We start from the raw sequence: 25017 nt of genomic DNA on the forward strand, positions 1-25017 counted from the left end.
AACCCACATTACACAAAATAAAAATACATAAAAAGTCACAGTCCAATCCAGATCACATCCCTACACAGGCTCAGGGGCCTTGGAGGGCGGAACATCTCCAGTCAGTATTCCCTGCAATCAGTGGAAACTCCTTAGAGGAGGAAGGGGAGGACCATCCCCCTCAGTGAATTTCATACAAAAATAAAAATAGTGTAACATTTTAAAAGTATGATTTTTAGATAAAACTATATTTATATGAATATGTCACAGAATAATTTACTAAAACACACTGTTTTTACATTAAAGGCCATACCACGTTCAAAGGCACTTCAATATTTTCTTGCCCGTTCACCCTCTGAATGGCACACATACACAACCCATGTCTCAATTGTCTCAAGGCTTAAAAATCCTTATTTAAAAATCCTTATTTAACCTGTCTCTTCCCCTTCATCTACACGGATTTAAAGTGGATTTAACAGGTAACATCAATAAGACATCATATCATTCACCTGGTCAGTCTGTCATGGAAAGAGCAGGTGTTCCTAATGTTTTGTACATTCAGTGTATATTTTAGTTGACGCATGTCATGTCTGATATACATGAATAAAAGTGTTATTCACCCTGGACATGAGACATGATTTCGGAACTTTTGAATCATAAGCTATAAGCTATGTCTTGATTGATAAAGTCTGCATGTTGTTTAAGTTACCATAGTAAAAATGTGAAGACCAATATGCTATGAAAAAGTTATTTTGCATTTAGTCATCCCCCAAATGTGACCATTGAAAGCCTTGACCGTTGCATCCTTCCTCAGGGAACGGCCTGCTGGCATCAGGGTGGCATGTTTTTTGATATGCTGCTCTGGAGTTCCATGGCCAAGCAGACTCACTTGGGGACAGGGGGAAGAACACATTTTTATTCAAGTCTGAGAGACTTTTAGAGGGAGAGAGCATGAGTTCTGAAGTACAATAAACCCAACCAGGGACCCTGAATTATCTGCTATATCACACAGACAGCACTAGTGAAGACCTTGATTATCTGCTATATCACACAGACAGCACTAGTGAAGACCTTGATTATCTGCTATATCACACAGACAGCACTAGTGAAGACCTTGATTATCTGCTATATCACACAGACAGTATACTATTATCGGCAGGTAGCTTAGTGGGTAAGAGCGTTGTGCCAGTAACCGAAAGGTCGCTGGTTCTAATCCCCGAGCCGACTAGGTGAAAAATCTGTCGATGTGCCCTTAAGCAAGGCACTTAACCCTAATTGCTCCTGTAAGTCGCTCTGGATAAGAGCGTCTGCTAAATGACTAAAATGTAAATGTAGACAAATGGAGCCTACTTCTCTGTGCTCTGGAGAGATGGCAGGTAATTGGTCAGAAGGCTCTGGAGGTCCTTGGAATGTTCTGTCTCTAGCACCTGGAGAGGGATGGATAGAAGTACTGAGTGTGCTTGAAATAAAGCAAGAGAGTTAACCTGTAATAAGTATTACATTGTTGATTATTGAGGACTATAAGGGGGCCTTTAAATCAGATGCAGCAACTCAATGTGAGGAGTGTTGGGGGAGTTCTATCTTCATGTCTGTAATGTCCCCTCTTACTGGGTCAGTTCGTTTTGCATGGCTCAGTGCCCCAGATTGGTGGAGATTTCACATAAGGACCAATGGAATGGTCTAACATACTAGCCCACTCTCTCTGACCCCCAAGCCCTCACCCGTGACCTCCCATTGGTTTGATATTGGAGAAATATGATAAATATATTTGAATAAAACAGTTGGACTATTAATATAGACATTGGTGATTTGACCACTGTAATCAGATGGACATTATTATGTTATGGTCATTGAATTGATTAGCCCACTAACCACGTGTTAAATGTGTAGTGTAGCTACACTGTGTAGGACTACGAATTGGGCAGCTATAGGCTATTTGTTAATAGGCTAATTATGTTCTGGCCCGCAGACTAGCTACAAGCTCAGCAACACATTGACTGGAGGCCAAACCTAGTTACAAACCCCCCTATATTGTAAATTACATCTGGTTGGTATAAGATTGAAATGGGAAAATAATGTACCTGTGAACACCCTATGAAATAGCTCCCCAATACCGTCTGATGTATATATTTAATGTATTACATGAATGGTGACCACAGCCCTTCCGCCAATCCATTTAAAACGTGTTTGACTGTGTTTTTCCCACCCTGCTGAATGTATCCAATGTTCCATATCAAATGGTCCTATTATGACACATCTGGCAGTTTCTTCTCTCCATCTTTCTTGGCCTCGTATCATTTTTTACAAACATCTGTGTTTTTGTTCAGTACCATGTCAGGAAAATACCATGGTACTGGTGCAACTACCAGGGTATTTCCCTGACATGGTATTACAATGAAAAAGATACCACGGTACTATCATGTTTATTGGGTCACTACAGTGGCAGGAAAATGCCATGGTATTTGCACCAGTGCCATAGTATTTTCCTGCCTTGGTAGTGACCCAAAACACATCATAGTACCATGGAATGTTGTTGTTCATTTTTCTACCATGGTGCATTTTTGTAAGAGCTGTCCTTCCCATTGGAGTGCCAATGCTGTCTCTTTGTTGTCCTACTAACAGCATCAGCTAAATAGTCTAGCCTACTATGGCCCTGTCCCTCTGGCCAGGGTAAACAAAGAGGTCATGTTGTGTCTTGTATATACAGTATAGGCCATTTGTTTGGGAGAATGTAAATGGGATCAAATTTGGTTCATATATAGACACTAACTATTATATTTAAAACAGTTTGTTTCATTTAATTATACACAAGAAGATGTTGCCCAGAACAAATTAATGTACAAAACATTATTTTTCATTACATTTTTGTCATTTAGCAGATGCTCTTATCCAGAGCAACTTACAGGACCAATTAGGGTTAATTGCCTTGATCAAGGGCACAACGACAGATTTTTCACCTAGTTGGCTCGGGATTCAAACCAGCGACCTTTCAGTTACTGACCCAACACTCTTAACCGCTAGGCTACCTGCCGCCAGATCAATTAACTTCTATACAGTTATCCAAATAAATTCTTAAACAATGACTAAAATAATGAATCTAGTTTTAAAAGACAATTTAATGAACACAAGTAGTCGATTCATGGCCTGTTTATCATTAAACAAAAGTTGTTTAGTAATATAAAATAATCCACCCAAACTAATGCTGAAAACTGATCATCACACCATCTTTATCTGATATACAGTGCATTCCTAAAGTATTCAAATCCCTTGACTTTTTCCACATTTTGTTACGTTACAGCCTTATTCTAAAATTGATTACATCGTTTTTTCCCTCATCAATCTACACACAATACCACATAATGACAACGAAAAAAACAGTATTTTTTGCAAATAGAAAGAAAAAAAACTTTAAATATCACATTTACATAAGTATTCAGACCCTTTACTCAGTACTTTGTTGAAGCGCCTTTGGCAGCGATTACAGCCTTGAGTCTTCTTGGGTACGACGCTACAAGCTTGACACACCTGTATTTGGGGAGTTTCTCCCATTCTTCTCTGCAGATCCTCTCAAGCTCTGTCAAGTTGGATGGGGAGCGTCGCTGCACAGCTATTTTCTGGTCTCTCCAGAGATGTTCGATCGGGTTCAAGTCCGGGCTCTGCTGGACCACTCCTGTGTTGTCTTGGCTGTGTGCTTAGGGTCGTTGTCCTGTTGGAAGGTGAACCTTAGCCCCAGTCTGAGGTCCTGAGCACTCTGGAGCAGGTTTTCATCAGGGATCTCTATGAACTTTGCTCCGCTTTATCTTTCCCTTGATCCTGACTTGTCTCCCAGTCACTGCCACTGAAAAACATCCCTACAGCATGATGCTGCCACCACCATGCTCTGACATGCACTGTCAACTGTGGGACCTTATATAGACAGGTGTGTGCCTTTCCAAATCATGTCCAATCAATTGAATTTAACACAAGTGGACTCCAATCAAGTTGTTGAAACATCACAAGGATGTTTCCTTAATGGAAACAGGATGCACCGGAGCTTAATTTCAAGTCTCATAGCAAAGGGTCTGAATACTTATGTAAATAAGGTATTTCAGGTTTTTATTTTTAATACATTTGCTAAAAATTCTAAAAAGGGCTGTTGTGTGTAGATTGATGAGGAAAATATTTTATTTCATCAATAATATAATAAGGCTGTAACCTAACAAAATGTGGAAGAAGTCGAGGAGTCTGAATACTTTCCAAAGGCACTGAGTGTACAAAACATTAGGAACACCTTCCTAATATTGAGTTGCATCCCCCTTTGTCCTCAGAATAGCCTCAATTCGTCGAGGCATGGACTCTCCAAGGTTTGTAGAGCGTTCCACAGGGATGATGGCCCATGTTGACTGTAATGTTTCCCACAGTTGTGTCAGGTTGGCTGGGAGTGGATCTCTACTCCGAATAGCTTGTTCCATCCGATGCACAATTGGATGGAGATCTGGTGCCTCGGAAGGCCACTGCAGAAAGCTGAATTCACTGTCATGTTCGTGGAACCAATCCTGGACAAGCCTTGTGGCATGGGGCATAATCCTGCTGAAAAAAATATATTTGCAAATGGATAACTATTGCCATGAAGGGAAGCACCTGATTGGCAATGATGTTTAGATATCCTGTGGCATTCAAATGTTGCTCCACTTCTATCAAGGGGCCCAATGTGTGCCATGAAAACACACCCCACACCACCACCACCAGCCTGCAATGCTGACACACGGCATGGACGCATGTACTCATGGTTTCCTCCATACCCTGGTACAGCAAAACTGACAAGGTGAACACTGATCAGTAAAATAAATAGATGCCAACATTCTACAACACTCCCTTTCCTCTGCACAGTTCTCTCACAGTGAGAAACAGTAGGATTACAATAGAGTGTTCTATGCTTTCTTCATTTGATCCAATCCACTACCACTTCTTATGTATACGTTGGTGTCTTTTTAAATTGCCCAATCTGTGGAATCTCGTCTCACAGTCAGTGCAGTAATAAGTATTATCTCCAGTGTGTAACCGTTGGTGTGTTTTTACGTTGCCAATCGGGAGAAACTCTTGCCATATTAAGAACCGAAGTAAGGATTCTCTCCTGTGTGTGTTCTCTGATGACCTTTTAGCTCAGCTGTTGTTTAAAAAAAAATTCTACAGTCAGATCAGTGGTAAGGCTTCTCTCCTGTGTGTGTTCTTTGATGAACTTTTAGCTGATATGATGTTGTGAAGCAATTTACACAGTCAGAGCAGGAGTAAGGCTTTTCTCCTGTATGTATACGTTCATGTTTTTTAAGCGGCCCAGTTGAGGGAAACTCTTCCCACATTCAGAGCAGGAGTAAGGCTTCTCTCCTGTGTGTGTTCTCTGATGCATTTTTTAGCTCAGTTGATGTTGTGAAGCATTTCACACAGTCAGAGCAGGAGTAAGGCTTCTCTCCTGTGTGTATACGTTCATGTTGTTTTTAAGTGGCCCAGTTGAGAGAAACTCTTCCCACATTCAGAGCAGGAGTAAGGCTTCTCTCCTGTGTGTGTTCTCTGATGAATTTTTAGCTCAGTTGATGTTGTGAAGCATTTTCCACAGTCAGAGCAGGAGTAAGGCTGCTCTCCTGTGTGCACTCTCTGATGAGTTGTCAGAGCCCCTGCTGTTGTGAAGCTCTTACCACAGGCAAAGCAGGAGTAAGACTTCTCTCCTGTGTGTATACGTTCATGTGTTTTTAAGTTGCCCAGTTGAGAGAAACTCTTCCCACATTCAGAGCAGGAGTAAGGCTTCTCTCCTGTGTGTTTTCTCTGATGAACTTTTAGCTGATATGATGTTGTGAAGCATTTCACACAGTCAGAGCAGAAGTAAGGCTTCTCTCCTGTGTGTATACGTTCATGTATTTTTAAGTGGCCCAGTTGAGAGAAACTCGTCCCACAGTCAGAGCAGGAGTAAGGTTTCTCTCCTGTGTGCACTCTCTGATGAACTATCAGAGCCTGTGATGTTGTGAAGCTCTTCCCACAGTCAGTGCAGGAATACAGATTCTCTCCTGTGTGTATTTTTAGCTTTGATAGAATTGGGAAAATCTCCTCACAATGTGGGCAGTGGTGAGACCTCTTAGCTCTGCGATCTTCCAGCTGTTGCTCTCTGGATGTAGAGGATGTCTCAGTGTCACCTGTGAACAGCATAAAAAAAAGTCAATTGGTGTGATATGCACTGAGTGTACAAAACATTATGAACTCTTTCCATGACATAGAATGACCAGGTGAGAGCTATGATCCCTCATGGATGGCACTTGTTAAATCCACTTCAGATCAGTGTCAATGAAGGGGAGGAGACAGATTAATGAAGGACTTTTAAGCCTTGAGACAATTGAGACATGGATTGTGTATGTGTGCCATTCAGAGGGTGAATGGTGTGTTTTAATCAAATCAAATACAAAAGCTGAAGAATATACGCACATCCAGGTAATCAAATCCACCATATGCACTGAGCTTGTCTGACAGGTTGAAGCACACTAAATAGTAAATAAATGATAAGCGTACCAGAGAGTCTGTTGGAACGTTTTATTGTTAAGCCTTTATTACAGCAAAGACTAAAAACAGTTGCATTGATTCGTGAATGCAATTTCCGAAATGGAACGGTTTATTTATTGTTTACGCTAATGAATCAAGGGTTGCTTTGTTATTTTAAAACCAAAAATGCTTGATTGCATTTCAATGACTTGCATGCTGTGTGATGACATAAACAAATGAATGATTGATACAGTAGCCTATATACAGTGTGTAAGAGTATTCCAAGATAAACATACAACACAGGGAATTAACGATCAATGGAAACAGTTGTTTTTCAGTTCAACATCTGTTTAGTATCTATGTAGGGGTTCCAGTCCGGGACTCATAGCTACATGTGGCAAGTTCACATTGGTCCAAATGGTCTATACATTGAGCCTGAAATGGGATACTTGGTATTTGGCTATTAGCCCAATTTTATTGCAAGGAATTCTAATTGGTCAACCACAGGCAAGGCTTGGGTATAAACTACATCCTGTCTCTTTGTTCGGTGGAGAAAAACACTGAGGACAGGGAAGAATAAACATCTACAATCTACTTTCCAGCATAACAATGATTGGTTCTCTTTTGAATAAATATATTTTTCTTCCCCTGATTTGCTTTGGGGGTCTGTGTTATTGAAGAATAACATCAACTGCTAACAAGTGCATTCGGGAAAGTATTCAGACCCCCTTGACTTTTTCCACATTTTGTTACGTTGCAGCCTTATTCTAAAATGGATTAAAAACGAAATAATACTCAGCAATCTACACACAATACCCCTTAATGACAAAGGAAAACAGTTTTTTTTGAAAATGTTTAAAAAAACAGAACTACCCTATTTACATAAGTATTCAGAACATTTGCTATGAGACTCTAAATTGAGCCCAGGTGCAACCTGTTTCCATTCATCATCCTTGAGATGTTTCTACAACTTGATTGGAGCCAATCCTTGGTAAATTCAATTGATTGGACATGATTTGGTAAGGCACACACCTGTTTATATAAGGTCCCACAGTTGACAGAGCATGTCAGAGTAAAAACCAAGCCATGAGGTCGAAGGAGTTGTCTGTAGAGCCCCAAGACAGGAATGTGTCATGGCACAGATCTGGGCAAGGGTACCAAAACATGTCTGCAGCATTGAAGGTCCCCAAGAACACAGTGGCCTCCCATCATTCTTAAATGGAAGAAGTTTGGAACCCCCAAGACTCTTCCTAGAGCGGCCGCCCGGCCAAACTGAGCAATCGGGGGAGAAGGGCCTCGGTCAGGGAGGTGACCAAGAACACGATGGTCACTAACAGAGCTCTAGAGTTCCTCTGGAGATGGGAGAACCTTCCAGAAGGTCAACCATCTCTGCAGTACTCCAGCAATCAAGCCTTTATGGTAGAGTGGCCAGGTGGAAGCCAATCTTCAGTAAAAGGCACATGACAGCCCGCTTGGAGTTTGCCAAAAGGCACCTAAAGACTCTCAGACCATGAGAAACAAGATTCTCTGGTTTGATGAAACCAAGATTGAACTCTTTGGCCTGAATGCCAAGCGCCATGTCTGGAGGAAACCTGGCACCATCCCTACGGTGAAGCATGGTGATGGCAGCATCATGCTGTCGGGATGTTTTCAGCCGTCAGGGACTGGGAGACTAGTCAGGATCAAGGCAAAGATGAGCTGAGCAAAGTACAGAGAGACATCCTTGATGAAAACCTGTTCCCGAGTGCTCAGGACCTCAGACTGGGACGAAGGTTCACCTTCCAACAGGACAACGACCCTAAGCACACAGCCAAGACAACGCAGGAGTGGCTTGAGACAAGTCTCAATGTTCTTGAGCAGCCCAGCCAGAGCCCGGACTTGAACCCGATCGAACATCTCTGGAGAAACCTGAAAATAGCTGTGCAGCAGCGCTCCCCATCCAACCTGACAGAGCTTGAGAGGATCTGCAGACAAGAATGGGAGAAACTCTCCAAATACAGATGTGTCAAGCATGTAGCGTCATACCAAAAATACTCTATAATCGCTGCCAAAGATGCTTCAACAAAGTACTGAATCCATTTTAAATTTTTTATAATTTAACTAAAATGTCTAAAAACCTGTTTTTGCTTTGTCATTATGGGGTAGTGTAGATTGACGAGGGCAAAAAAACAACAAAACACAACAAAATATGGAAAAAGTCAAGGGGTCTGAATACTTTCCGAAGGCACTGTATATGTTGGGGTCAATGAAGGGTGGATAGGAACTTGGTGCATGGAAAGTTACTGAGGGAGACAAGGGGAAGTGCAGAATTCATCTTCTGTTCCTAAGGAGGGAGGCAAAGGGCAACAGTCTAGTTTCAGTTCCTGATAAGGCAGGCCAGTTGCGGAACTAGGGAGGAGCAAGGAATCCGGCTCGAGGTCATGTCAACAGATGAAGTGAGTAGAAACCTCTGGGAGGGGGGCCAGAGGGGCCCACCACAACGACCCTCCTACTACAGTCCTATCTCACACGCATACACTTTCACGCCCACGAAGGTTCTAGCATCAAGCAGGGCCAGGACTACACCAGTGAGAAGAACCAATTAAGTTCCTGACTAGCAACAGAGATGTATTGACCCCGTCTAGTAGAAGGTTATAAACATATATGTGCTTGTGTAATCATGCTTAGTCTTTGCAGCTGTTTGACCCTGTGGGTGAATAAACTTAGTTTGAGCTTTCCTAGATGTCCGTTTTAGTTTGTTCAGAACCTAACAGAATGCTTCATAATGAAAAAGGTTCATAATGAAACATTATCTAACGGGCAAAATTATGAACGAGATGTGCTTTATCTATTACCTAGTGCACAAGTTGACTACAGGTCTTTATTTAAATAGTACTAATATTCAAAGCCCCAAAACGTCACTAAGCAGAATACTAACAAAATGCTAACTAGTACTAAGGAAACATCATAGAGAACGCTAACTAAATGCTAACGAGTGCATTGCGAACATTTTGTACAGTTTCTGACCTCAACTATACAAGTAACTCAAACGTTTCTCACAGTTTGCTGCCCACACAAAACTAATATTATCCAGCAAGGCTCTTGATCCAGGAGGGAATTCTCTGCTGTTAGCAAGGCTCTTGATCCAGGAGGGGATTCTCGGTTGTTACCAAGCGAATGCTTGATTTTGGAAGAAGCTATCCACTTAGCTATATAGCTAACTAACTACTAAATTAGCAAACCTAATGGACAAATGCAGAGCATTTAGCACATTGTAGACTGTTAACTTAATAGTTAAGATATCTAGCTGGCAAACATTTAGTTGTGAATTCCATACTGTAATTAGATCACCTGGCGCATGCTGCACGACAGAGAGTGACTCACAAGGCTCCGGTCTCTTCTCGTTGACTGGGGACTACCGTAAGCTACATAATAATGTGACGTAATGTTCTTTAACTCATAACGTATTGCACAAGTTGACTGCAGGTATTTACTTAAAAAGTAGCTACAAATATTCAAATGAATTAAAAAAAACTTCAAAGAAACAGTTTCAACAGTACTGAAAACCCATCCAGTGGCTTTTTCCAAATTCCCTGGTATCCAGTATACCACCCAAGCCTAGTAACTACACAGACTCATTTCATAGAAGTTCTAATTACTGGCAGTTTGTCTACGTCCCTTCTTTAGTCTACTCTCTGAGCACTCCAGATAGCCCAGTTAATAAAACACATGCTGGTATTTGTGTATTTTGGTTCTTTGGTATTTTATTAGGATCCTGATAAGCTGTTGCAAAAGCATCAGCTACTCTTCCTGGGGTCCACACAAAAATGACATAATACATCAAAATAATAGACAAGAACAGCTCGAGGACAGAACTACATAAACACATTTTAAAAGGCACACATAGCCTACATGTCAATCCATACAAAAACTATCTAGGTCTAATAGGGAAGAGGCGTTATGCCGTGAGGTGTTGCTTTATCTGTTTTTGAAAGCAGGTTTGCTGTTTATTTGAGCAATATGAGATGGAACGGAGTTCCATGCAATAGCGGCTCTATATAATACTGTACACTTTCTTGAATTTGTTCTGGATTTGGGGACTGTGAAAAGACCCCTGGTGGCATGTCTGGTGGGGTAAGTGTGTGTGTCAGAGCTGTGTGTAAGTTGACTATGCAAACAATTTGGCATGCATTGGCCCTCTGCTGACAATGAAGAGCAAGACATGCCGCTCTGTTCTGGGCCAGCTGCAGCTTAAATAGGTATTTTTATTTATTTATTTTTATACCATTTTTATTTTAGGGGGGGTAGATCAGCTTTAATATTGCAGATAGATTGTAACTTCCATCAATCTAATTGTCTGCATCACTTCCAATCCCCCATTTTTTTCACATACATATATACAGTGGGGAGAACAAGTATTTGATACACTGCCGATTTTGCAGGTTTTCCTACTTACAAAGCATGTAGAGGTCTGTAATTTTTATCATAGGTACACTTCAACTGTGAGAGACGGAATCTAAAACAAAAATCCAGAAAATCACATTGTATGATTTTTAAGTAATTAATTTGCATTTTATTGCATGACATAGGTATTTGATCACCTACCAACCTGTAAGAATTCGGCTCTCACAGACCTGTTAGTTTTTCTTTAAGAAGCCCTCCTGTTCTCCACTCATTACCTGTATTAACTGCACCTGTTTGAACTCGTTACCTGTATAAAAGACACCTGTCCACACACTCAATCAAACAGACTACAACCTCTCCACAATGGCCAAGACCAGAGAGCTGTGTAAGGACATCAGGGATAAAATTGTAGACCTGCACAAGGCTGGGATGGGCTACAGGACAATAGGCAAGCAGCTTGGTGAGAAGGCAACAACTGTTGGCGCAATTATTAGAAAATGGAAGAAGTTCAAGATGATGGTCAATCACCCTCAGTCTGGGGCTCCATGCAAGATCTCACCTTGTGGGGCATCAATGATCATGAGGAAGGTGAGGGATCAGCCCAGAACTACACGGCAGGACCTGGTCAATGACCTGAAGAGAGCTGGGACCACAGTCTCAAAGAAAACCATCAGTAACACACTACGCCGTCATGGATTAAAATCCTGCAGCGCACGCAAGGTCCCCCTGCTCAAGCCAGCGCATGTCCAGGCCTGTCTGAAGTTTGCCAATGACTATCTGGATGATCCAGAAGAGGAATGGGAGAAGGTAATGTGGTCTGATGAGACAAAAATAGAGCTTTTGGTCTAAACTCCACTCGCCGTGTTTGGAGGAAGAAGAAGGAATGAATACAACCCCAAGAACACCATCCCAACCGTGAAGCATGGAGGTGAAAACATCATTCTTTGGGGATGCTTTTCTGCAAAGGGGACAGGACGACTGCACCGTATTGAGGGGAGGATGGATGGGGCCATGTATCGCGAGATCTTGGCCAACAACCTCCTTCCCTCAGTAAGAGCATTGAAGATGGGTCGTGGCTGGGTCTTCCTGCATGACAACGACCGAAACACACAGCCAGGACAACTAAGGAGTGGCTCCGTAAGAAGCATCTCAAGGTCCTGGAGTGGCCTAGCCAGTCTCCAGACCTGAACCCAATAGAAAACCTTTGGAGGGAGCTGAAAGTCCGTATTGCCCAGCAACAACCACGAAAACCTGAAGGATCTGGAGAAGGTCTGTATGGAGGAGTGGGCCAAAATCCCTGCTGCAGTGTGTGAAAACCTGGTCAAGACCTACAGGAAACTTATGATCTCTGTAATTGCAAACAAAGGTTTCTGTACCAAATATTAAGTTCTGCTTTTTTGACCCCACGGTGTGAGATCATGCGTGGAGCCCCAGATCGAGGGAGATTATCAGAGGTCTTGTATGTCTTCCATTTCCTAATAATTGCTCCCACAGTTGATTTCTTCAAACCAAGCTGCTTACCTATTGCAGATTCAGTCTTCCCAGCCTGGTGCAGGTCTACAATTTTGTTTCTGGTGTCCTTTGACAGCTCTTTGGTCTTGGCCATAGTGGAGTTTGGAGTGTGACTGTTTGAGGTTGTGGACAGGTGTCTTTTATACTGATAACAAGTTCAAACAGGTGCCATTAATACAGGTAACGAGTGGAGGACAGAGGAGCCTCTTAAAGAAGAAGTTACAGGTCTGTGAGAGCCAGAAACTTGCTTGTTTGTAGGTGACCAAATACTTATTTTCCACCATAATTTGCAAATAAATTCATTTAAAATCCTACAATGTGATTTTCTGGAGATTTTTTTCTCAATTTGTCTGTCATAGTTGACGTGTACCTATGATGAAAATGACAGGCCTCTCATCTTTTTAAGGGGGAGAACTTGCACAATTGGTGGCTGACTAAATACTTGTTTCCCCACTGTATATGTTTTGACCATGACAGTTTACAATCAAAGGTAATGCCAAGTAATTTACTCTCCTCAACTTGTTCAACAACCACACCATTCATTACCAGATTCAGCTGAGGTCTAGAATTTAGGAAATGATTTTTTACCAAATACAGTGCTCTTAGTTTTAGATGTTCAGGGCCAGTTTATTACTGGCCACCCATTCCAAAACAGACTATACTGGTGTCATCCATGCAAGTCTCAGTAGCATGAAATAACATCTACCTTCTCATTGAAACAGTTCATGATGAAACAGTTCTACTGCAACTTTTCATGCACAGTGGAAAGTTGGAATGAACCTGCTCTTACCATGAGAAACAGATTTCCCAATCTTCTCCTCCTCTTCTTCATCTTTAATGTTGACATTCAGCTCCAGTGTTTGACTGCAGTCTTGAAGCTTCACTGATGCCATCTCTGGTACCTGCGGTGCAAACTGGACTCGACTGTCAATCAGGACCCAGTGACTGTAGGTTTGGACTCAGTGTGGAAGGAGAGAGACAGGTTGGGTTTGTCCTCACTGTTGATGTTACAGGCCTCAGACTTAATCCTAGTCGGCCTGTAGTAATAAAGAGAAACAGACAACAGTCTTGACAGTTCTGGAACTTTCTTTATCCTCAAAAAGATATTATATTTATTCTTGTTCAATTACCTAATTTCAACAGATCAGGTAGCTAAACAATGACAAAACAATATTCATTCACATTAGACAAGTGCACAAAAATGACACAAAGCAACTGCAGAAATGAATAAATGACTCAAAAACTATTTAGGACAAGGTTACAGTTTGTTTTAGGCAGCACTATGAGCTATTTTCCTTAATAACCTTATCTTCACTGTATTTTTTCACTCAAAAATAATAATATTCACGGACGGCCAGGGACACACTCCAACACTCAAACGTCATTTACAAACGCAGTATTTGTGTTTAGTGAGTCTGCCAGATCAGGGGCAGTAGGGGTGACAATGCGTGATATTGATAGGTGAGTGAATTGGACCATATTGCTGTCTGCCTCAGCATTATAAATGTAACGAGTACTTTTGGGTGTCAGGGAAAATGTATGGGAGTAAAAAGTACAACTTTTCTTTAGGAATGTAGTGGAGTAAAAGTTGACAGAAAATATAAATAGTAAAGTACAAATACCCCAAAAACGACTTCAGTAGTACTTCAAAGCCTTTTTACTTTTACATTTCAGTCATTTAGCAGACGCTCTTATCCAGAGTGACTTACAGTAGTGAGTGCACACATTTTTCATACTGGTCCCCAGTGGGAATCGAACCCACAACCCTGGCGTTGCAAGCGCCATGCTCTACTAACTGAGCCACACAGGACTACTTAGTTACTTTACACCACTGCCAATTGTATTTCCCGTTCACACCATAGTAACAATTATAGATAAAGATAGAAACAACTGAACGTGTCTGAATATTGCTACACATGTAGAAAACTGATAAACATTACATTCAGCTTCAAAACAGTAGTGCAACCGTGAAATTGTCTCTCTCTCATGCACCTGCATTGCTACCCCATTCATAGACGCTAACTGCTTTAGTGCCTCTTGACGATAGTATCTTCTAACCGGGGGAGTTTTGTTAAGAGCCTCAACATTAACACGCATCGCTTGCGGTACGTTTTTGGAAACTTTCATATCAGCTGTTCTCCCGAGTGGCGCAGTGGTCTAAGGCACTGCATCGCAGTGCTAGCTGTGTCACTAGAGATCCTGGTTCAAATCCAGGCTCTGTCGTAGCCGGCCGCGACCGGGAGACCCATGGGGCGGCGCACAATTGGCCCAGCGTCGTCCAGGGTAGGGGAGGGAATGGCCGGCAAGGGATGTAGCTCAGTTGGTAGAGCATGGCGTTTGCAACGCCAGGGTTGTGGGTTCGATAAAATAATGTATGCGCTAACTGTAAGTTGCTCTGGATAAGAGCGTCTGCTAAATGACGTAAATATAATTTTCAAAACACAAAAAGGTTAAATTACTACACACCTTTATAGGGTTAGTGTTCCCACATGGTCCTATCGCCATGTTACAGCACTTGTTTACGGGAGACAGACGGAAGCTATAGGCCCTGTGCTAATTAGCTATCTAGCGTGCTCCCAACACCTGTGTGTAAGGTAACTGGGGAGGAAGTGTAGTTTGTCAACTGGAGGCACACACAGTGTATGGATCTGTGTAAAACTGCTACAGTAAGTGTATCTTTATTTGAAAGATTAGTTCTGGCTGACATGAAAGTTAAGGGCCATATTAGCATACATTGAGGGAAAAAAGTATTTGATCCCCTGCTGATTTTGTAAGTTTGCCCACTGACAAAGACATGATCAGTCTATAATTTTAATGGTAGGTTTATTTGGACAGTGGGAGACAGAATAACAACAACAAAAATCCAGAAAAACAAAAATGTTATCAATTGATTTGCATTTTAATGAGGGAAATAAGTATTTGACCCCTCTGAAAAACATGACTTAGTACTTGGTGGCAAAACCCTTGTTGGCAATCACAGTCAGACGTTTCTTGTAGTTGGCCACCAGGTTTGCACACATCTCAGGAGGGATTTTGTTCCACTCCTCTTTGCAGATCTTCTCCCAGTCATTAAGGTTTCGAGGCTGACGTTTGGCAACTCGAACCATCAGCTCAATCCACAGATTTTCTATGGGATTAAGGTCTGGAGACTGACTAGGCCACTCCAGGACCTTAACGTGCTTCTTCTTGAGCCACTCCTGTGTTGCCTTGGCCGTGTGTTTTGGGTCATTGTCATGCTTTTCAATGCCCTGGCTGAGGGAAGGAGGTTCTCACCCAAGATTTGACGGTACATGGCCCCGTCCATCGTCCCTTTGATGCGGTGAAGTTGTCCTGTCCCCTTAGCAGAAAAAGACCCCCAAAGCATAATGTTTCCACCTCCATGTTTGACGGTGGGGATGGTGTTCTTGGGGTCATAGGCAGCATTCCTCCTCCTCCAAACACGGCGAGTTGAGTTGATGCCAAAGAGCTCCATTTTGGTCTCATCTGACCACAACACTTTCACCCAGTTCTCCTCTGAATCATTCAGATGTTCATTGGCAAACTTCAGACGGCCCTGTATATGTGCTTTCTTGAGCAGGGGGGACCTTGCGGGCGCTGCAGGATTTCAGTCCTTCACGGCGTAGTGTGTTACCAATTGTTTTCTTGGTGACTATGGTCCCAGCTGCCTTGAGATCATTGACAAGATCCTCCCGTGTAGTTCTGGGCTGATTCCTCACCGTTCTCATGATCATTACAACTCCACGAGGTGAGATCTTGCATGGAGCCCAAGAGCCCCAGGCCGACGGAGATTGACAGTTATTTTGTGTTTCTTCCATTTGCGAATAATCGCACCAACTGTTGTCACCTTCACACCAAGCTGCTTGGCGATGGTCTTGTAGCCCATTCCAGCCTTGTGTAGGTCTACAATATTGTACCTGACATCCTTGGAGAGCTCTCTGGTCTTGGCCATGGTGGAGAGTTTGGAATCTGATTGATTGCTTCTGTGGACAGGTGTCTTTTATACAGGTAACAAGCTGAGATTAGGAGCACTCCCTTTAAGAGTGTGCTCCTAATCCCAGCTCGTTACCTGTATAAAAGACACCTGGGAGCCAGAAGTCTTTCTGATTGAGGGGGTGAAATACTTATTTCCCAATTTATAACATTTTTGACATGCGTTTTTCTGGATTTATTTTGTTATTCTGTCTCTCACTGTTCAAATAAACCTACCATTAAAATTAGACTGATCATTTCTTTGTCAGTGGGCAAACGTACAAAATCAGCAGGGGATCAAATACTTTTTTCCCTCACTGTATGCTTGTGAAAGTGATGAGTATTGACGTTTCTCAATGTTAAAACAGAGCATAGGAATTGTAGTTTACACAGAGCCAAATGTGGACGAATGTAATGGCTGAAAACCCTACATACGGAGAAGGGATTTTGAGAGCTACTGCACTGAAGTCTGTTAAAGGGCATGTAGCAGCTATTTCTCAATGCTTGAAACACATATAATAGTAACTTTGAGCACCCCCAGAAAACATTCACAAATTACAAACTCATAAATCCATTTTTATAATACTGTAATATTGTTCTAAAAGTTGGGTTTGAGGTTCTCCAAATCGAATACTAAAACGTATAGTCCAACCTGGTGCGCACCAGTTTACCATGGACTGTAGGCTACAGCAGGCTCACCGTTTACGATCTTGCTTTAGGGCCTTTCCGGCCGTCTTCGTGGTTATATGCGGGAAGCATAAATTGTACAATTGTAAGCTAATAAATACTTTTCCAAGATAGAACTCATGAATATTTATGCAATAAGGCCAGAGGAGGTGTGTTATATGGTCAATATACCACGGCTAAGGGCTGTTAGGCACGATGCAATGCCTGAGTCGCCTTATTGGTATTATAAACTGGTTACCAACATATGTATAACAGTAAAAAAATATATATATATATATATTTTGTCATACCTGTGGTGTACGTCTGATATACCACGGCTTTCAGCCAATCAGCATTCAGGGCTCGGACAACCCCGACCACCTAATGTATATTTACTACAGTAAAATAATATACTGCACCAACTACATAAATATCTGATAGGGGCCATTATCTTCTATGTGGACTTTAAACGAACATCAAAATGGACGACGCCATTTTAACAGCTCGTAAGATTATACATTTTTACACAAAACCAATAACATGTCAAACGAACACAGAAATCTCAAATTGATCCTTTATTAAATTACATTGACTAAAGTATTTACATTCACTCAGACAAATACCAAATCTCTAGCTATGTGACTTGTAAAATAGTTTTTATCATGTTCTTTCACTCACTCGGTTTGACACAAAAATAACACATAACTTGACCAAATGGGAGAATACCTTGACGTATTTGTTAACTAGCATGTTATGACATGTTCTTTGATATTAGAAAGTTTAAACGTGCTATTACATACCTGTAGTAATACATTTGAAACAGACACAAAGTTGTCGTCTTGACAGCACGTCTGGCGCATTCATTATTCTGAATAATGGGGCGCGCCAACCCGGAACTTCCTGTTCCCCCACTACCACAGTGCAACATCGACATCTATTGGACTGATGGACTAATTATCTCTTCTTATTATTATTTAGTATAATGACTTTCACGTAATGTGTATGCCGCCAGCTACTGTTCGGTTAGTATCCTGGATAAAAAAAAATAATGCCCATTGAGGAAAAGGGGGACAAACTACATCACACAAAATAAACACATTTAAAAAAGTCACAGTCCAATCAAAATCACATCCCTACACAGGCCGCCATCCTCAGGTAATTTCATTAAAAAAAATTAAAATAGTGAATCATTTAAAAAGTTTTGGTTTTTAGATAAAACTATAAATAAATATATATATTAATATGTCACCAAATAATTGATTAAAACACACTGTTTTGCAGTGAAGGTAAACAATAGCCTCAACAGAACTCTGTAGGGTAGCACCATGGTGTAGCCAGATGACAGCTAGCTTCCGTCCTCCTCTGAGTACATTGACTTCAATACAAAACCTAGGAGGCTCATGGTTCTCACCCCCTTCCATAGACTTAAACAGTAATTATGACAGCTTCCGCAGGACATCCTCCAACCTATAAGAGCTTTTACAGCATGAACTGACATGTTGTCCACCAAATCAAAGGATCAGAGAATGAATCTAGTACTGAAAGCATAAGATACAGCTAGCTAGCACTGCAGTGCATAAAATGTATTGAGTAGTTGACTCAAAGAGAGAGAAAGACAATAGTTGAACAGTTTTGAACAAATTAATTTCTTCAAAACTGTTCGAGGAGCGAGAGAGATATTTTGTCATTTTTTTTCAGTTTCACTTACTAGCTAGCAAATGCAGCTGGCTAGTTTAGCCTACTCAAACACCCGGCTCAAACAGAGGGATGCTATGTTAGCTAGCTGGCTATGACTATCTAACACTGGAACTCTTCCAAGTCAAGGTAATCTTTTGGTTTTACTAATTTATTGCCACAGGGGCCCGCCGGTATAACTGCTAAACTGCTTACTGACAGTACACTGTGCTGCATGATTGTAGCAGGTTTACTAACATGTTAGTTCTATTAGCTATGTTGACTATTACATTACTTTAGCTAACATGGTGACAATGATGTAGGCTGTGTGTAGCGGTTATGATATGATGGTTTGGCTTGGAAAGGTTTTTGTGTTGTTCACAAGTGAAGGGAAAAGGTGAGAGGAGGAGAGCGTTTAGATGCAAGAAGGAATACAACAACCTGTTTGGCTCTGAAATTGAACTGTTTGCGTGTGTTCAGGGTGTATTCATTCCGTCGATTCTGTTGAAAAACGTTTCTTAAACGGAAGCAAACGGAATGAAACGGGATAAACATACCTGAATTTGTCCAATAGAAACTATTGTTTGCAACTGTTGGACTAATGATTACACCATAGATAAGCTAGATGCAGGCAAGTGTGTGTAAGGCGGTATTGAATGTGCCAATCTTCTCCTCCTCTTCTTCATCTTTAATGTTGACATTCCGCTCCAGTGTTTGACTGCAGTCTTCCAGCTTCACGGATGCCATCTCTGGATCCTGCAGTAAACTGGGCTCCACTGTCACAATCAGGACCCAGTGACTGTAGGTTTGGACTCAGTGTGGAAGGAGAGAGGCAGGCTGGGTTTGTCCTCACTATTGATGTTACCGGCCTCAGATTTAATTATAGTCGTCCTGTAGTAATAATGAGAAACACACACAAAAGATAGTCTTGACAGTTCTGGCACTTTCTTTATTCTCTAAAAATATACTACATTTCTTCTTGTTAAATTATCTAATTCGGTGCTTGACTTGGACTGAAATAGGTGCCGGTACTGTTTATATTTAGGTGCAGGAGCTCCACAATACTGTTGAGCTAACATTCTATAAGAGGAACATGATTTTTGAGGTGCCGGTACTTAACCTATAGCAGATTTTCCCAAATTCACATACAGTACCTGTCAAACGTTTTAGAACACCTACTCATTCCAGGGATTTTCTTTATTGTTACTATTTTCTACATGGTAGAATAATAGTGAACATATCAAAACTATCAAATAAAACATATGGAATCATGTCGTAACCAAAAAAGTGTTAAACAAATCAAAATATATATTTTATATTTGAAATTCTTCAAAGTAAGCAACCTATGCCTTGAAGACAGCATTGCACACTCTTGGCATTCTCTCAGCCAGTTTCATGAGGTAGTCACCTGGAATGCATTTCAATTAACAGGTGTGCCTTGTTAAAAGTTAATTTGTGGAATTTCTTAATGCGCTTGGGCCAATCAGTTGTGTTGTGACAAGGTAGGGGTGGTATCCAGAAGATAGGCCTATTTGGTAAAAGACCAAGTCCATATTATTGCAAGAACAGCTCAAATAAGCAAAGAGAAACAACAGTCCATCATTACTTGAAGACATGAAGGTCAGTCAATCCGGAACATTTGAATAACTTTTAACGCTTTATTCAAGTGCTGTCTGAAAAAACCATCAAGCGCTATGATGATACTGGCTCTCTGAGGACCGCCACAGGAAAGGAAGATCCAGAGTTACCTCAGCTGCAGAGGATAAGTTCATTAGAGTTACCAGCCTCAGAAATTGCAGCCCAAATAAATGCTTCACAGAGTTCAAGTAACAGACACATCTCAACATCAACTGTTCAGAGGAGACTGCGTGAATGAGGCCTTCATGGTCGAATTGCTGCAAGGTAACCACTAGTAAAGGACACCAACAAGAAGAAGAGACTTGCTTGGGCCAAAAAACATGAGCAATGGACATTAGACCGGGGGAAATCTGTCCTTTGGTCTGATGTTACCAAATTTGAGATTTTTGGTTCCAACCGCAGTGTCTGTGTGAGACACAGAGTAGGTGAACGGATGATCTCTACATGTGTGGATCCCACCGTGAAGCATGGAGGAGGTGGTGTGATGGTACTTTGCTGGTGATTTTTTAGAATTCAAGGCCCACTTAACCAGCATGGCTACCACAGCATTCTGCAGCGATACGCCATCCCATCTGGTTTGAGCTTAGTGGGATTATCATTTGTTTTTCAACAGGACAATGACACAACACACCTCCAGGCTGTGTAAGGGCTATTTGACCAAGAAGGAGAGTGATGGAGTGCTGCATCAGATGACCTGGCCACAATCAACGACCTCAACCCAATTGAGATGGTTTGGGATGAGTTGGACCGCAGAGTGATGGAAAAGCAGTCAACAAGTGCTCAGCATATGTGTGAACTGCTTCAAGACTGTTGGAAAAGCATTCCAGGTGAAGCTGGTTGAGAGAATGCCAAGAGTGTGCAAAGCTGTTATCAAGCATCATGCTGACAATACTGGTGTCAAACCAAGCAAGTCTCAGTAGCATGAAATAACCCAGTTATAGCCCAGTTGTTCAGGGACGTGTGATGTCAGAATTACAGAATAGATAGAGCCTGCTCTTACCATGATTAACAGATTTCCCAATCTTCTCCTCCTCTTCTTCATCTTTAATGTTGACATTCAGCTCCAGTGTTTGACTGCAGTCTTCCAGCTTCACTGATGCCATCTCTGGTACCTGCGGTGCAAACTGGGCTCGACTGTCAATCAGGACCCAGTGACTGTAGGTTTGGACTCAGTGTGGAAGGAGAGAGGCAGGCTGGGTTTGTCCTCACTGTTGATGTTACAGGCCTCAGATTTAATCTGAGTCGTCCAGTAGTAATATAGAGAAACTCAATACAGTTATTCAAATACATTCATCACCAATGACTAAAATAATTAATCTAGTATTAAAAGACAATTTAATAAACACAAGTAGTCGATTCATAGCCTGTTCATCATTAAACAAAATATGTTTAGTAACATAAAATAATCCATCCAAACTAATGCTGAAAACTGATCATCACACATCTTTAATTGATATACACTGAGTCCACAAAACATTAGGAACACCTTCCTAATATTGAGTTGCAACCCCTTTTGAGTTTGAGTTGATTTATTCTTGCTCACCGATAAAACTGAAGAAATGCAAAATTTACATGACTAATAACTGCAAAACACTCATTTTAAAATACATAACACAATATGTTTATTTCTAATACATTTGCAAAAATGTCTAAACCTGTTTTTACTTTGTCATTATGGGGTATTGTGTGTAGATTGATGAGGGATAAAAAAAAACTATTTTTTACATCTATTTTACAACAAGGCTAACGTATTGTTTTGTTAAAAGTCAAGGGGTCTGAATACTTTCAGAATGCACTGTATAGACACTAACTATATCACTTTAAACAGTTTGTTATATTTATGCACAAGAGAAGAAGAGGTTGCCCAGCACAAATTCATGTACAAACAGGATTTTTCATTACATATTTGTAATTTAGCAGATGCTCTTATCCAGAGCGACTTATAGGTTAATTGCCTTGCTCAAGGGCCCAATGACAGATTTGACCTAGTTGGCTCAGGATTCAAACCAGCGACCTTTCAGTTACTGGCCCAACACTCTTAACCGCTAGGCTACCTGTTAAATACATAACACAATACGTGACATAAGTAGAATACAGAACACTTCAAACATTACAGGACATTTTTCATGATGGAAATTGAAATATTAAAATGTGATAATTTTTTAGAGGGGGAAAACCATTTAAGAGCTGGAGTTATTATGCAGTCTGATAGCAGTGGGTAGAGTGGCGTTTCGCAGGCGGTTTGTACAGGCAGTTATACAGGACAGTTTGTGGCTGTTTCTCAGGAGCCTGGTGGTGCAGTTACCTCTTCTTGAAGGGAGCAGGTCATTCAGTGGATGGTAAAGAGTGTGCATGTCCTTCACCAGGGAGAATGCAGCCTGTTCTCGCCTGCTCTGCAGTGATGGGAGCTGTGGTTGGACTGCTCCACCTTTGGAGATGATCCTCAAGGCCCTCCTCTGCACCCTGTCTAGTTGGGCCTGCTGCTTTTTACTGCATCCAACTAACAGCACTCCACCGTATTCCAGACAAGGCCTGGCCAGTGTAGTATAGACTGTGACCAGATCTTCAGTAGGACATTACTGGCAAGAAATGTCAAAAAGGTGCTTTGTGGCCTTTTTCAATGACTGCTCCACGTGTCACCACTGAGGTTAGAGTCTAGATGAAAACCAAGATACTTGGTTGTTGTTACCACTGGTACTTCCTGTCCTCCTAGGATTAGTGGTGCAGGTTGTGGATGGTCTCTAGAAAAACATATCTGAATTTCCACAGACTTTTTCCCATTCAGGACCATGTTGTTGGATGTGGCCCACTCTTCCAGCTGCTGTATCTCCAAGCCCATGGAAGTGTCCTCTTGGATGCTGGTTAATGGTATGGCTCGGGACAGCCCTACATCGTCTGCATACCCAGTGTCCAGAGTGTCACTGAAGACAACTTTTCGGGTGGACATGTGAAGGAGAAACAGATATGGTGAAACCACGCCACCTTGTGGCACACCAGAGGTGACCTCTGACCAAGGGCTAAATGTGCCAGTTGCCATCACCCTCTGCCCTCTTTCGGTGGTGTAGCTGTGGAGCCAGGCTAGTAACCTTGGACACAGTTCAATGTCAGAGATGCTGCAGGAACTTTGCGTGATCTACTCGATCAAAGGCTTTGGACACATCAGCAAGTAACACACTCACCATTGTTGGTTTTATGGAGTCTGTAGCTGTCAGCCAGTAGTGTGTGGCTTTCACAAGGGCGGTAGTAGTGCTGGACTTTGGGAGGTAGTCATACTGAATCGTGCACTCAGATAACACCTCCTACTGGCAGGGGACAGTTTTAACAATGTGTTTGATGACAGGGGCTAGATCTTCTGCATGCTCTTTAGTAGCCAGGCTGGAATGCCATCAGACCCACATGCTTTACGTGGGCTGAGTCTGGTCAGAGCTTGCTTTAACTGGACAATGCTAAACAGCTCAACCTGCCTTGTAGACATGGGCAAGGGGAAGATGGTAAGAGGTGTGGTGCTTGTCCATGTCTCAGCAAAGATGTTTTCTTTGGTCCCAGTCCATTGTTAATGAAGTCCCACCATTCCTTAGGGTTTTTCTTCTTTAGGTCCTAGATTTCAGTTTTGTAGGAGCTTGTCTTTGCTTCCTTGATAATCATTTGCACTGTGTTTCTGTATTTTCTCCATGTCATTGTTTCTCCCCATCTGTTGAAAATATTCTGTATTTTCCTGATGGCAGCCTTTATTCTTTCAGTCATCCAGGGCTTGTTCAGTGTTGTTGTTTTCTTATTTCTTATTGGCATGCATACATGAAGTGCAGTTTGAATGCAGGAGTTGAATGTCTCCACCTTTGCATTGATGCTCTCCACCTCATATATGGCAGACCAGTCAGTACAGGCCAAACACCGTGCAAAGGTCTCCTTTCTGTTCTGGGTTACCAGATGTCCTTTTTTCCGCTGCACCTCGCTTCTCCCTCCTGATGTTGTGTTTGGAGAGAACAGCAGACATTTGTGATCACTGGATCCGAGAGGATTAAGTACAGTGGGTTGTGTTGATCAGATCTAGGATGGAGTCCCCTCTGTGGTCTTGTCTTTGACCACTTGTTTCATGTCTGGATGGGAGTTTGTCAGCATCTTGATGGGCAGGTGATTAAAGTCTCCACACAGGATGAGACCCATTTGGGGAGAGGACATCCTGATCACATGGACAGTGATTATGAGATAATCCAGTGTTCTGCTGCAGTGTTTTGTCATGTGCCCATGGTGGCTGTTAGAGCACTCCACTACCAGAGATGAAACTGAGCTATGGTGTTGTTTAGGACGGAGCTGAAGACACACAAACTCTTCTTTCTCTAGGTCAGTTATTCTTCTCTTTGCCTGCATACTGTGATTCACATACATAGCCACGCCCCTCCTCGCATTCCCCTCTCTGGACCTGTCATTTCTGAACAGCTGATAGTCTTTGTCATCAGAACAGCCTCAATTTGTCAGGGCATGGACTCTACAAGGTGTCGAAAGCGTTCCACTGGGATGCTGGCCCATGTTGACTGCAATGCTTCCCACAGTTGTGTCAAGTTCTCTGGCAGTGGATTTCTACTCAGAATAGCTCGTTCCATCTCCTACAACAGATGCACAATTGGATTGAGATCTGGTGCCTCAGAAGGCCACTGCAGTAACCTGAATTCACTGTCATGTTCGTGGAACCTT

At 41.9% G+C, this 25017-nt stretch overlaps 1 long non-coding RNA gene across 1 annotated transcript; it reads right to left on the reverse strand.

Annotated features, from left to right (window-relative positions):
• Positions 1-680: 680 nt before the first annotated feature.
• Positions 681-13209, reverse strand: LOC123485426. The gene is made up of 3 exons (XR_006659004.1): positions 13169-13209; positions 1330-1406; positions 681-867 (listed from the first exon to the last, which is right to left on the reverse strand). It is a non-coding gene; the product is annotated as an uncharacterized LOC123485426 (long non-coding RNA).
• Positions 13210-25017: the final 11808 nt, after the last annotated feature.

Source organism: Coregonus clupeaformis, unplaced genomic scaffold, assembly GCF_020615455.1.
Source record: "Coregonus clupeaformis isolate EN_2021a unplaced genomic scaffold, ASM2061545v1 scaf0685, whole genome shotgun sequence".
In the NCBI taxonomy this organism is placed as follows: Eukaryota; Metazoa; Chordata; class Actinopteri; order Salmoniformes; family Salmonidae; genus Coregonus; species Coregonus clupeaformis.